Here is a 13,111-nt window from a genome sequence, read left to right on the forward strand (position 1 = left end):
TTACTGCTCTATGCCATCATCCTGGCACCTAGCAATGCCATCACAGGGCATACGTTAGGGCATCAGCTCATACACCCCACACCCAGGGGGACAAGGCCACTTATCAGTCTCTCAGGGACCCTAATAGCATCTTTCTGATCCACCTACAAGGTACTTCTGCACTTTAAACCTGCATTCTGCCTTGAAAGGCTGCTGTAAGGACACTCTACACACAGGGATAGGCACACATCTCATGGATTGGACCAGGCTGCATGTCAGGACTCTTTGCTTGCTGAATTAGCACTGATTCACTGTGAATATATCCAGATGCTCACAGTATCACTGCCTTGCGTTCCCCTGACTTGTGCTACTTAGCACTTGGCCTGCCTAAATAGAGCTACCAGGCACACAATATTTCTGTCTTGCCTTCCTGTTCAGTGCAGTCACAAAGCCAGGATGCTTATCATGATTGTCAGATGCTCTCAATTAAGTCATGCCTTCCATCAGGACGGTCCCGGTACAGACCGGAAATGTAGAAGTAGAAGTAGGCCATTCAGCCCATTGAGTCTGCTCCACCATTCAGTGAGATTATGGCTGATCTGATAATCTTCTACTCCACTTTCCTGCCTTACTGCATTACCCTTGATTTTCTTCCTGACGAAAATCTGTCTATCTCAGCCTTGAATATACTTATAGTGTATATACTTCACATCTCTCTGTGGTAAAGAATCCCATAGATTCACTACCCTCTGAGAGAAATAAATCCTCCTCACCTTTGTCTTAAATGGGTGTTCCCTAACTCTGAGAGTATGCCCCTGTGGTTCCAAGGGGAAACATCCTCTCTACAAACACTTGCCAACCCTTAAGAATCAAATTAATGCAAGCCCAATTTTCTAAATCTGTTCTCATAAGGAAATTGCTCAGTACCTAAGATCATTCCTGAAGAAGGGCTCATGCCCGAAACGTCGATTCTTCTGCTCCTTGGATGCTGCCTGACCTGCTGCACTTTTCCAGCAACACATTTTCAGCTCTGATCCCCAGCATCTGCAGTCCTCACTTTCTCCTGTACCTAAGATCAACCAAGTGAATGTTCTTTGGACTGACTCCAATGCCAGTATATATTTTCTTAGATAGGGGATCAAAACTATTACAGGATTCGAGGTGTGCTCTAAATAGTACCTTGTATAGTTTTAGAAGGATTCCCTATTTTTAGATACTACTGCCTTTGAAATAAAGGCCAAAGTTCCATGTGCCTTTCCTTTTAATTGCTGAAATTAGGTACTAGCTTTTTTGATTCGTGGATGAGGAATTCCAAATCCCTCCTTTATGTAGCTTTCTAAAGCTTCTATTTCTCCATTCAATAACAATTAGCTCCTCAATTCTACCTGCCAAAATGCATAACCTCACATTTCCCCCATTATATTTCATCTGCCAATTTTTTTGTCCACTCACTTAACATGTTCATATCCATTTGCAGTCCCTATGTATCATCTTCACCACTTGCCTTCCTACCTATTTTTGTGTCAACCACATACTTAGAGTCATGGAGTCATAGAGATGTACAGCATGGAAACAGACCCTTTGGTCCAATCCGTCCATGCCGACCAGATATCCCAATCTAGTCCCACCAGCCAGCACCCGGCCCATATCCCTCTAAAACTTTCCTATTCATATACCCATCCAAATGCCTTTTAAATGTTACAATTGTACCAGCCTCCACCACTTCCTCTGTCAGCTCATCCCATACAAGTACCACCCTCGCTGTGGAAAAGTTGCCCCTTAGGTATCTTTTACATCTTCGTCCTCTCACCCTAAACCTATGCCCTCTAATTCTGGACTACCCCATCCCAGGGAAAAGACTTTGCCTATTTATCGTATCCACGCCCTCATAATTTTGTAAACTCTATAAGGTCATTCCGATGCTCCAGTGAAAACAGCTCCAGCCTATTCAATCTCTCCCTATAGCTCAAATCCTCCAACCCTGGCAACATCCTTGTAAATCTTTCCTGAACCCTTTCAAGTTTCAAAACATCTTTCCGATAGGAAGGTGACCAGAATTGCACGCAATATTCCAACAGTGGCCTAACCAGTGTCCTCTACAGCTGCAACATGATTTCCCAACTCCTCTACCCAATACTCTGACCAATAAAGGAAAGCATACCAAACGCCTACTTCACTATCCTATCTACCTGCGACTCCACTTTCAAGGAGCTGTGAACCTGCACTCCAAGGTCTCTTTGTTCAGCAATACACCTTAGGACCTTACCATTAAGTGTATAAATCCTGCTAAGATTTGCTTTCCTAAAATGCAGCACCTCACATTTATCTGAATTAAACTCCATCTGCCACTTCTGAGCCAATTGGCCCATCTGTTCAAGATCCCATTGCACTCTGAGGTAACCCTCTTCGCTGTCCACTACATCTCCAATTTTGGTATCATCCGCAAACTTACTAACTATACATCTTATGCTCGCATCCAAATCATTTATATAAATGACAAAAAGTAGAGGACCCAGCACTTTGTGGCACTCCACTGGTCACAGGCCTTCAGTCTGAAAAACAACCCTCCACCACCACCCTCTGTCTTCTACCTTTGAGCCAGTTCTGTATCCAAATGGCTAGTTCTCCCTGTATTCCATGAGATCTAACCTTGCTAATCAGTCTCCCATGGGGAACCTTGTCGAACACCATACCGAAGTCCATATAGATCACATCTACCACTCTGCCCTCAGCAATCCTCTTTGTTACTTCTTCAAAAAACTCAATCAAGTTTGTGACATGATTTCCCACACACAAAGCCATGTTGACTATCCCGAATCAGTCCTTGCCTTTCCAAATACATGTACATTCTGTCCCTCAGGATTCCCTCCAACAACTTGCCCCCCACCACTGATGGCAGGTTCACTGGTCTATAGTTCCCTGGCTTGTCTTTACCGCCCTTCTTAAACAGTGGCACCACGTTTGCCAACCTCCAGTCTTCCGTCACCTCACCTGTGACTATCGATGATACAAATATCTCAGCAAGAGGCCCAGCAATCACTTCTCTAGGTTCCCACAGAGTTCTAGGGGATCAGATCCTGGGGATTTATCCACCTTTATATGGTTCAAGACATCCAGCACTTCCTCCTCTGTAATCTGGACATTTTGCAAGATGTCACCACCCATTTCCCTACATTCTATATCTTCCTTGTCCTTTTCCACAGTAAATACTGATGCAAAATATTCATTTACTATCTCCTCCATTTTCTGCACCTCCACACAAAGGCTGCCTTGCTGAAATTTGGGGGCCCTATTCTCTCCCTCGTTACCCTTTTGTACTTGTCTATAGTGCATTCACTGTCATCATTTATGTCAATAAATACATATTGTAAATGATTGTGGCCCAGCACTGGTCCCTATGGCATTCCTCCGTAATTACAATCAGACCATCCACCATTTCTATAGCTACTCCATTAATATTTGAGGAAACATCCCATCAGCTCCAGGGGACTTATTGGCATTGAGCCATATTTGCTTTCCTAGCACTTTTTCTCTGATGATAAATTTTGCATTTATTTCCACTCACCACTTTGTTCCTTGCTTATTCTTACTTTTGGAATGTTATTAGTGTCATCTCATATGAAGAATGATGCAAAATATTTATTCAACTCATGATTATTTCCCTAGTCTTGTTCTCATTCATTTTATTTCTTAATAATGATAAAGAAAAGCTCTGATTTGTGTTTCAGTTGCTCCTAAGCTGAAGGGCTACCCACAGTTTTGAAGGCCTTGTGAGTGTCTGAGTATTACTAATATAACTGATTTGATGCCCTTGGTATGTTCATATAGATGAGGAGGGTGACCTGAACAATGATATCGGCCCCATCATCCATATCTAGAATAGATGCTAACCCTTTCATCATGCATGCCAGTAAACCTTCTTCAATCCCATTTTGGCTGGCAGGACTGTTGACAAACTCAATCACCTCTCTGCTACAAGTCATGATAAGCCATTTTAAATGAAAATAATTTTGTGTGACACATTGCAACTCATCATTGATTGACAAATTGTGCCTTCCAATAAGTGAAACTAAATTACCCTGCTCATACTGCTGAATAATTGCCTGTAACTGTTGTATTTAAACCGATCATTAAAAAGTAATTTATAAATAGACTACAGTGACATAAATATATCACCTCCTACAGACTACAATAATACAATCTCATAAATGACATCTTGTGATGGCTTAAATGCATTTAAACTTTTACTTCCCGACAGTTTTATAGTTTAGCTCAGAGCAACAGATTTTTACAGAGTGACAAAAGCCAGCTCCGCACAGAGAGATGGCTTAAAACAGCAAGTATCATTTATTCAATATGTTGTATGGATGCCAATTGATAACCTATTATGCCTAAACAAGTCCTATTCATAAAAAAATTGACTAGTTCGACAGGTACCTTGAACTGAACAATGTGTATCAATATGTTTGACTTGGTTTGGTGGTCAATTAATATATTAAGTAGTATTAAAAGGAGATTCTGAAACATATTTTTAACTTTTATAGTAAAACTTGTCTGGATATACCTGCTAGAGAAAACAAGACCATTTTTAACTCACCAAACAAAAACAAATTGTAGAATTACTCTAAAATATCCCAAAGAACTGTGGCTGCTGGAAATCAGAACCAAAAACAGATATTGCTGGAAAAGTCTCAGTAGTTCTGGCAGCAGCTGCAGAGGGAAAGTGGAGTTTGTGTTTCAGGTTCTGAAGAAGGGTCACTGGACCCAAAACATTAACTCTGTTTTCTCTCCGTAGATTTTACCAGACCTGCTGAGTTTTCTCCAGCAATTTCTCTTTTTGTTGTAGAATAATTCAAGGTGGCTTAAGATAAAGTAGTCCCATTGACATGTCCCTCCACCATAAGCTTTTAAAGCTTTTCCTTCGCAAATATAGATCCAATTCCTTTTTGAAAATTACTGTTGTATCTTCTGTTTCAATCACTCTTTGCTTTCCAAACCATGCCAATCACTGAGTAAAGCAAATGTTCCTCTGTTTTATTTTGCTAATTATGCAAATCATTTATCATTTTATTACTGACCTTCTGTAACTGTAAAGCAGTTTTTTTCTACAAACCAAAATGTTTTATATAATCTTACCATGTACAGGCTTTCTGATGTTTGTGCACAAGTGTAGCACGGTAGCTCGGTGGTTAGCACTTGTCTTACAGCCCAGGGACTGGGATTTGATTCCAGTCTTGGGCAAGTGTCTGTGTGGAGCTTGCACATTCTACCTATGTGTGTGTGGATTTCTTACGGGTGCTCCAGTTTCTTCTCACGGTCCAAAGACATGCAGGGATAATGTCCACAGATTGGCAGGCTAGGTGGATTAGCCATGGGAAATGCAGTGTTTAAGGGTGCAGGTGTGTATGTGAGTGAGATACTGTTCGGAGGTTTGGTGTGGACTGAATGGCCAGCTTCCACACTGTCGGGATTCTATGATCTTTTATGATCTGTGAAGTAATTAAGTTTATTTAAATTCAGTTTCACTATTTGCTATGGTTTGATTTAAACTCACATCCTCTAGGTTACTATTCAGTACAATTATCAGCACACTGCCCAATTCATGAATTAAATATCTCATTAGCTGGAACACCATTATGTATATATTTGGGTTGGATGACCATTGCTTACTTAGCATCCATGAAAATATCAGTCAAGATGCTTTTAAGCAGAGTGATTACAATGCTTTGTACTAGGAATGCCATGTGTTTTTACTAATCATATTGTTTTAGTCTTAATCAATTATGTACTTCAATAATCATGCAGTAACTCTTATTCATTTGATAATGTTCCCAATCAATATAAAAATATTCAAAGATGTTGTTAATAATATTATATACATGTACATTCAAAGCACATCTGATGTATTGCACATCTTACAGTATTTATATGACAATACAAATTGCTGTAATTAGCAGAATTAAATCTTAATATTAGGATTGATTTTTGATATTTCTCTTCCAAGCACAAACATAATTATTAAAAATGATTTTACTCTTAGATGTCTTCAAGGGTAAATTACAACACAGTACAAAGAGCATGGGCGTAAGGTGAGTGGGGAGAGATACAAATGGGTCTGCGGGCAATTTTTTTCACACAGGGGTAGAATGGGCTGCCAGAGGTAGTGGTGGAAGTGAGTACAATGTTTTTACTTAAGAAACATTTAGACAGGTATATGGGATAGGTATGGAGGAATATAGACCAAACACAGGCAAATGGAACTAGTTTAATTGTGAAAACTGAGTGACATGTGCAAGTTGTGCCAAAGGGCCCTTATCCATGCTGTAGACCTCTATGACTCTATAAGTCATCCAGACAGGAAGACCAGGGGTTCAGTTCTTGCCCTGTATTCAGTCAAGTTGGGCATAGATGAGCAGCAGTGAAGAAGTTACATTTGAGCAATCAGCACAAAGGTAAGACAAAGTAACTTAACAAAGCAAGTTTATGTCTGATTATTAGCTACTTATATCTGTAGAAAATTAAAGAAAATAGAAGGCTGGAAGAGTGGGAGCATGGTCCTGTGTTCCTAATGAAGAATGGTGCTTTGAGGAAATGTGTGGTGAATAACCGGTAACATTACATTGATACTAAAGGATAGAAAGACATGGATTCTGAGTCTGACATTTCCCCACGTGAGCTTCTCATCAGCATTGTTTCACATTGTAATACTGTGAAACAGCATTATTCTCAGGGATAATGATGTCTGTGGTCCAACAGTTAGCCCCAGCTCACGGTCTGCATTCAAACATGAGAACTGACAGTGCAAATGGATTCCAGCATCTAAAGAAACCAACACTGTTGATTTGAGAAATGAATAAGTGAGGAAATGGACAAGACAACCCTGAGGAGAAATGGAAGGGAGATACAGCAGACTATAAATAAAGATATGGTGATACATTGAAAGTATACTACTATTCAAAATTATAAATGGGAGCAGCACATTGGCATTGGAGGTGGCATGGTGGCTCAGTGGTTGGCACTGCTGTCTCACAGAGCCAGGTTCAATTCCAGCTTTGGGTGACTGTCTGTCTGGAGTTTGCACATTCTGCATGTGTCTGTGTGGGTTTCCTCCGGGTACTCCAATTTCCTCCCTCAATCCAAAAATGTGCAGGTTAGGTGGATTGGCCATGGTAATTCCAAGGTTATAGGGATAGGGTAGTGGCGGTGGTAGGAGGAGATGGGTTAGGGTGGCTACTCTCCAGAGGGTTAGTGTTGACTCGATGAGTGGAATGGTCTACTTCCACACTCTAAGGATTCCATGTTAAGTTAATATTTTTGGATTGAGATTTGAAATACGATAAAGAACAAAGATCATGTATTAAAATGTTTTCCTGACCTTCCTCCTCACACTTAAACCTTAATGGATGCCCAATGAGTATTTTAAGCATGAAGATATGTCATTGGGTTTACTACACTTAGGGAGAAAGATGACATAATTCAGCCATGCCTAAAGCTGTCTTAAGTAATGGATTTTCTATACAATTGAGCTAAAGCAATTGTGCACTTCACTTGTGCTTTATGCTACATGTATCATTCATACAAGGGGTAGATTGTAAATTAGGGCTTACAGCTTGAAGCAAGCATCATACTCTTTTGTACTCAATGACCAATTTTATATCTGTCCCTCATGTTAATCCTTTGAAATGGATGGTTCTAAAAATTACCAGCTCTACAATCCTTTAAAAAGCAAACTTGGAATGATTTTAAGCACACAAAATCCTTTCAATAATGACAGAACCTTTTAAATTAAATGTCCAGGAAATAGCTTTAACATTTACACTCCAGAGGCATCTTACCTACATTCCCACAGACCTAACTATAGAACATAATTAATTGCTTTACAATCAGTCTCTATCTTTATCACTACAATTTTCCAATTTTTTAGTAATTAATTTTACTTACAGTTAGTTTTAATAGCAATTAATTGACATCATATTAACAATTATTAATTGGAATCTGAATCTCAGGAACATATTCCAGCATTTTAATGCGGAACTGTTTAGTTCAGATCTTTGGAAACCAGCATCTGTCAGCCAGCCTGTGACATTTACACTATTCAGTACAACCTTCTTATCCTGGCATAAGAACAATTGATCCAATTTTGCCACAAGCACATGGCAGCATTATTTAATAGTTCAAATGTCAACCTCTGGAATCTGTTGATAGCGATTTACCGCAGAGCTGCATGCATTACTTTTGGAATATTCCTTTGCATCTCTTTCTCTATTTCCCATCAGGACAGTAGAATAGCAATGTAATTGGAACATGGGAATAACATGTTTGACTCACCCAGTCCATATAACTGGTATTAACTCTACACATAAACAGTAATCTTCATTCTGTTTGCCACGGTCCCATATCCTGTTAATTCCTTTTTTCTTGCAATCATTCCAACCTATTACTGAATGCCAAAATGCCCTCTGCTTCAGTTACTGACTCTGTCAGTATTTTGTATAACCTCACAAGCCATAGTTTAAAAAAAATATTTCTCCTGATAGCTGTTCAATATAACTCATATTTAATCTTTCATATCTATGTCCTCGCATTCCACACCAAACCACCATGGAAATGTAATATTTATAACCCAGTTTATCGCATTCCTTTTACCTGTATATACACCTTCACCAAGTTGTACCATTATCTCTGCAATGTAAACTTCCATTGTTGATGTGGTACTGGGACCTGCAGGAGTGATAGGGTGTGGGGGATGGGGTGACAATGGTGAGGGACATCTTTCCAGTATATGAAAGTGACAGCTGCTTGAACTTCTATGTGACTGGCTCTTTCCAGGTGATCTGTGTGGGATCTCTCATTCGTCCACCTGCAAATACTTTAAGGCAGTGAGTGATGTTATTTGTGCGAGTTCATACCGAGTCATTTCTTTCCTGATGATGAGGTCAGTGCTACAACTCAGGCAGTTGGATTCAAGAACATAGCTGCATTCCTCTGGTTCAAGGCGCTTTTGACTGCACACACAATGGGATTGAGAGAACTTTTCACAACACTGTGAAGGCCACCAATAGGAAGAGGCTCCATTCCATTCATGTGCAGATGCACAAGAACACCACCATTTGTAAATTTCCCTTCAAGCCACTGACCATCCTGACTTGGAATTATATTACCATACCTTCAATATTGCAGAGACAAAATTCCGGAACACTTTTCTGAACAACTCTATATCCCGCAGATTATGGTGTTTGAAAATGGCAACTCACTCCATCTTTTCCAGGATAATTAGGGAGGGGATCAAATACTGGCCGAACCACTGACACCACATCCCCTGAAAAAAATTAAAAGTGTCTCCAATGTAGTACTGAGTGTTGCACTATTAGAGGTGCTCTCTTTTGGATGAGATATTATACCCATGTCCTGTTTGTTATAAAATGATCTGATATTTAGCTCTGACCCTCTGGTGGGCATGTGTTTGGGCTAGAGTGGTGTTACCAATCCTTCTTCCTTTACTAGGAGAAGGGATAGTTCAGTCTGTTGGGGGTGTGGAACATAAATGCATCTCCACAATAAAATGCAGTTTATTACATAGGAATAACTATATACAGGTTACATTAACTCTTCCACATATTAACTATGCCAAACAAGAAGTAGAGAGCACATGCCATACCTCCATCATGAGAATGGTTAGATTCTATTGAATTGACTCCACCCAGAAGCTGTGTATTATTATCAGACTGGGCATAGCTCAAAGACAATGCATTAGGAGTTTTTGGAAGTCCTGACTGCAAGAGTTGCTTGCAAAGCTTAAATTTCTAATTGGCGATTTCTCTGCACCCAGGACTAACCAAAATTGACTCCAACTCTGACGTCGAGACTTGGGATGGTTTTGACTCAATAGTTATCCAGGTAATGTTAAACAGATTTTAAAAACAGTCTTATCTAATCAGTATCAATGAAATTCACACCTCTGACTTCCACAGGACCCTATACTATACTCTGATTAACTTTGACCCTTCAACTGCATCCCTAACCCTCTAAATGTCTCAAACTATATGCTTGATCCTCCAACCACACCCCTGACTATCTCGAAACCCACTACTTTTTGACCTGACCTACAACTAACCACACCTTATCTGACTCTCTCACTGATCCCCAAAAGTAACCTCTTATCATCCAATTATCTCGTCAAACCCCTCAAATCTTCACTGACCCCATGACCACTCCCTTAAACCTAGACTACTCCTCTGAGTCCCCTGCTACTCTGCCATGACACAACCTGACTAACCTCAGCCCAATCTGACTAAACCCATAACACTCAACCAAGCTCTGACCTGACTACTAACATTCAACCAACTCCTGCCGACTGACTAAACCTTGAGTTGACTGTGCAGAAAATGGAAAAGATGCTGACCTGAAAAATAATGGAATGATATGGGTTCTCCCCACCCCGCCAGAAATAGGAGGGAGCTCACTGGCTGCTTGGACTGACTGCCTGCCTGCCAACTGGAAAATCCAATCAGCACAGGAGAAGAGCATTCAATCTGGCATTCCCAAAAAAAGTAGCCCAGGGCAGAGGGGTGCGAGCAAATTGGCCGGTTGGCTGATGGTACATAATTATCCCTCCTGCTATCTCAGTGCAAAAAGCCTGCCTATGAACTCTGTTGTAATGTGTGCAGAAACCAATTTGTACACAGCAAGTTCCCATAAAAAGAAATTCAGGGTTTTTCTCGTGATGTTAATTGAGAAATAAGTATTGGTCAGGACACTGGCTCTAACTAACTCTCTCAGAATAACAGCACAGGAATTTTTACAACCCTCTGAGGGGTCAGATGGACCACAATTTAACATCCCTTCCAAAAGGCAGGCTGCCAGAAGTGCAGCATTTCCTGAGGATTATACCAAAGTGTCAGCCTTCAGTTTGATCTCAAATCCTAGAGTGGGGCATAAATCAATAGGCTTCTGATTAAGTGACAAGTGCTACGAGCTTAGTCTTGTCTAACAGATAAAGGATGGCTGGCTCTAGGTGAGGTTTAAACTCTCAACCTCAGCATTTCCTGAGCCTATATTGTCATAAAATTACTGTACAATAAGCAATTACACTAAATTACACTAAAGCCCTACACAAAATTAATTTATTTAATCCACTTAATATCTTGCTACACCTTGCTCACAGAGGAAATTACCAATTGTATTTTGTAAAATTTACTCCATCAGTTAATCCATGTCCAGCCTTTTATTGCCAACCAGTGTTTTCACAATGTTATTGCTCCTATTTTGCATGGTCATGCAAAGTAATTTGCTTTAATGAGAAATCAAATGAGTCAATGCATCATTAACATTTATTCTGGCATTTTAAAATGCATTGTTTTCAAGTATTTGTATGTTAACCAAAATAGAACATAATTGTCCCAAACATTCAACATTAATAAAGCTCAATTTTGTTTGAACAATTCAACATCAGGTTCTACAGTCTTTACCATTATTGAAAATAACAATTGATTCATTATGTTACTCACAAAATTGAATTTTTTTGCAGAGGAGAGTGTGATTGATAACATAGATAACATCATATCAGCAATAACACATAGTGTAACTCGTAAAATAATAAATCTACCAACTGATCCAATTAAAGTGCGCTCCAGGAGTTGGAACATTCATTTTACCTCATATATTTCCCAGTGGCCAACAGGTAAATTTCATGGCAGAGTTTTTGAAATTGATTGTTCATGAATGACTCAAACATTAGTATTGGGAAGTAAACGCTGGCCTACCCAGCAATGAGCACATCCCATGAATGAATGTGTTTTTTAAAAGTCCCTTCCTCGTATATCTAATAACCATCTAAAATAGCCAGTAGATGGTGATGTGTCACTAGTGCATTTCACATTTCCCATATAAGTGATCCATGTCAGCCTAAATTTTCCTCATTAATTTTAATGAAATAAAGGAAGAGGTTTTATGAATGAACTTTTCCCATGTGGAGGGAAAAGGATTGGAGGATATGAAGGCACCTGCAGAAAACATATTCAAGGTGCACACATTACATGAGGTCATTAATACTTATGTCTCTTTCCCATATTCCTTATCACTTCAATATTTATCCGTTTCCCTTTTAAAAGTAACTAAAGGTTTGCTTCCATTATTTGACTGAATTATATGGAGCACCATGCAATCTCTGGAAAAATGTCACCAGAGAACAGGGAGTACCCCCATGGTAGGGTTACCACATACTGCTCTCCTTTGACAGTTGCATTATTACTCCTCCATTTGAGCACATCTTAGAGGAAACTTTGAGTGTGTCAAGAAGAGAATGTACTTTGGAAGGGAGAATTCAACTGTAGCATCAGACATAGCTCAGTGACGCAACAATGGCCTGAGGGGTCTGAGTTCTGAACGGTATCACTGCTAGACTGGGTCTGCGGCAGGTTGAGAGGCAATGGATGAGACGGAAATTTGGACTTTATCTTGTGCTCTCCAGACCCATCCATTCATAGTAATATCATAGGGGTGCACACCACACAGTCCTTGTGGACACAAAGTTCCATCTTCACATTGAAGATTACCCCTCTCCCACTGTGTTGTTTGCCCCATTAAACAGATCTAGCAACTCAAAACTGCATTCGTGATATGCTTTACATCATCAGCGGCGGCAGAATTGTATTCAACCACAATCTGTGACCTCATGACCTGTCATACCACCAAATCTATAATTATCATCAAACCAGGTTCAGGGAACAGTGCAAGAGGGCATACAGCACACTTAAAAATGAGGTGAAACTACACCACAGGACTACTTGCATGGCAAGAAGTAGAAATAGTAAACATTAGACTGTGCCAAGCAATTCCACAAACAATGTATTAGATCTAAGTTCTGTAGTTCTGTCCCATCCAGACATAAACTAAACCACTGATAGGAAGAGGCAACTCCACACGAATCCCTATCCTCAATGATATGGGAGTCCAGCACATCAGTGTATAAGATAAGGCTTAAGCATTTGCATCCATCTTCAGCCTGAAGTGCTGAGAGCATGATTTCAGTTGACTTTCTCCTGAGTTCCAATTTTCAATCAATTCAACTCCCTCTGTGGCACCTACCCAACAAAATGAAAAATTTCCCAGGTATGTCATGCCCACAATAACC

The sequence above is a fragment of the Chiloscyllium punctatum genome, chromosome 1, assembly GCF_047496795.1.
Source record: "Chiloscyllium punctatum isolate Juve2018m chromosome 1, sChiPun1.3, whole genome shotgun sequence".
In the NCBI taxonomy this organism is placed as follows: domain Eukaryota; kingdom Metazoa; phylum Chordata; class Chondrichthyes; order Orectolobiformes; family Hemiscylliidae; genus Chiloscyllium; species Chiloscyllium punctatum.